Source organism: Babylonia areolata, chromosome 20 (genome assembly GCF_041734735.1).
Source record: "Babylonia areolata isolate BAREFJ2019XMU chromosome 20, ASM4173473v1, whole genome shotgun sequence".
Classification (NCBI taxonomy): Eukaryota; Metazoa; Mollusca; class Gastropoda; order Neogastropoda; family Buccinidae; genus Babylonia; species Babylonia areolata.
In genome coordinates, this window is record NC_134895.1 from 51,235,241 (window position 1) to 51,237,917 (window position 2,677).

The 2,677-nt window shown below is 38.8% G+C and overlaps 1 protein-coding gene across 3 annotated transcripts in view; it reads left to right on the plus strand.

Annotated features, from left to right (window-relative positions):
- The window catches only part of LOC143295151 (transmembrane protein 65-like), a 57,040-nt gene extending 56,264 nt beyond the window's left edge, over positions 1 to 776 (plus strand). For all 3 annotated transcript variants that reach the window (XM_076606722.1, XM_076606724.1, XM_076606723.1), the window contains one exon: positions 1 to 776. This exon is cut by the window's left edge and continues 294 nt beyond it. The gene's annotated coding sequence lies outside the window, so the exon portion shown is untranslated.
- The last annotated feature ends 1,901 nt before the right edge of the window (positions 777 to 2,677 follow it).

Genomic DNA, 2,677 nt, shown 5'->3' on the forward strand with positions numbered 1-2,677 from the left:
TCATGATGTGATTGAGTTCTAGCCCTTAACTGCCAATCTCATACACACACACACACACACACACACACACACACACACACAATGTGATAGACACACAAACATATACACAGACACCCAAATACACAGACATTGACACACACTGACACAGACAGACAGACAGACAAACTGACACTCACACACACACACACACACACACACACACACACACACACGCCAGGTTTTGATCAGTGTGTTGATGGTATTTTTCCCCATTATGCTTCTGATCAATTGATAGTAGTGGTTTAGGCCCATCTTCTCTCCACGTTGATTTCCAAGCCATATGTGAGTGCGATTGTCCAAGGCCAGTAACGTATTTGAAAAACCAATATATATCGTTTTATTCCATTGGATGACAGAACGTGCTTAGATTTAAAGTAAACTTGGAAAAAAGTGAGTGGGGGTAAAGATGTTATTTTCCTGTCATAGATAATAATGGGGGGAAAAAATCATTGTGTGTGTGTGTGTTTGTTTCTTCATCAGGTTTAGATTTCTGTATGTATGGAGATTGGCACTGACCACAATCTGTTTGTTCCAGCCTGCCGTGTTGCTCAATTTACCTGTCATCCAGAATGAATCGTTGCGTGCTTCACTGCTGCAACTTTTTTGTGTGTGTGTGTTTTGTTGTTGTTGACAAAATTGCACGCAAACTGTCCTAACTCACACACACACATACACACATACACATTCAAGCACAATCAGACACACACACACACACACATGCACACGCAAGCACATATGCACACGCAAGCACATTTGCACACACACACACACACACACACACACACACACACTTGGACCTCTTGTATATGCGTACACAACACGTCACATCACTGACTTGGTACAGAGAATTGTCGAAAGCAGATTCTGCGTCAGCAGTGCATCAGGGAAAGTCTTGCGCGGTACCTATTCTTCTTTTCTTGAGACACGCTGGAATCGTTAAAGAGAATGTGGTATAGGTGATAGAAATACGGTGATGATGATGATGGTTGTTAAACAACAACTGCAGAATCTGTCGCTTGGTCTTCTCATCACCTGTTTATCTCTGAATAAATCAGAGACACACACAAATTTTGTGTGTGTGTGTGTGTGTGATATTTTAGACAAAGGAATGAACATGAAAATCTCCAGGGAAAAGAGTTTTTCCTGGTATGTATTTATTACTGTTATTTGTTTATTTTGAATATTCCTGACAGTTCAGCTTTTCATGTCCATTCCTTGTTTTGGATGATGCAAAGAAGCTGTGAGACAGAGTGAATGACTGTTAGGAATCGGTGGGCTACCCAGGGTACATACCAATACGGATTTAAATCTAATATTGTTTCAGTCAAGTGCAATACATTGTGTAATATTTGAAACCTTGTATGATATGTAAAGCCTGACCATTGATGGAGATGTTAAACTATTTTCAATTCTTTCTCAGTCCTTTTGTACATGTGGTCTCATTGTTAGCAACTTAAAGCACTCTTAAAGTTGGAAGAACATGTAGCAGACAAAAATTTATTTTGAGCTGAAAATCAGTCTTTAAAACTTAAGGATGTATGTCATACCTTTTGTTGAGTTGAAGTTGTTTTTTGTTGTTGTTTTTTTTTATTCTCTCATAGTCAGTGGGGAAGATTCATTAACTGACCTATTGTTTTGTTTTCTGATTTTTCTTGCTTTGGCTTTTGTTGTTTTTGATCATGTGTGAATTTTGATTTATTATTGTTTGATAATTGGTGACGTGTCAGTTGGTGTTTTTTCACCTGGGTTTCTCTTTCTCTCCGTTCTTTTTAATACGATGTGCTACTGTTTTTTTTGATAAAATGCACATATTTCATGTCTGAGTAGTGGTTTTGTTTTTCACCAAAGATGTTGTGTTATGAACCACTTAAAATCAAATCTATTGCACATATTTTGTGATACAACTTCAGACTTTTTGGTTACATCAATAGCAGTTAAGTGATGCGTTTGAGTTATATGCAGTTTCTATTTTGATGCAATTTCAGTTAACCATGCAAATAGTTTTGGATGCTTTTGATTGAACTGAGAACATGCACTTCCTGCTGTTGATTATTGTTAGATGATCGGTTTGGAAAGTTTGTTAATATTCATTTATACGTTTTTTATGTTTTTTTAAAAGCTTTGATCAGTGTTTTGATATCAGTGCAATGTTATGGGTATCAGTGATGAGAGTACACGAGATTGTTTTTTCATCCCATGCATTCATGCACACTTTTTCAAACAGCTGTTCACATCTTTGAGGATGCACAAAATTACACACGCATGCAAACCCAACATGCAAAACTCTCACACCTGTACCATTTGTGTGTGTGTGTGGATCTCGCTGTGTGTAGATCTGGGTGTTTGTGTTTTGCGCCAGTTGCAGTCTGTTGTTGACCTATACGTGTCCATTTTAACTATACTGTTTTATTGGTGTTCTGAGCCATGTGTGGTGGAGACGAAACCTTGCCCCTATATATTGTTGATGCACCTTTGCATTCACAGTGTTGTGCCTTGTGAAATCCAGTCACCCCGAGTTGTGCCGTTCTATACCGGAAACCCCCACTCAGCCCACTTTTTTGGTGTGTGTTTCCAGCCTCCTCCACATGATATCCATTCAGTGTGGCACACATTCGCTCCCTCCACCCTCACCCCACCA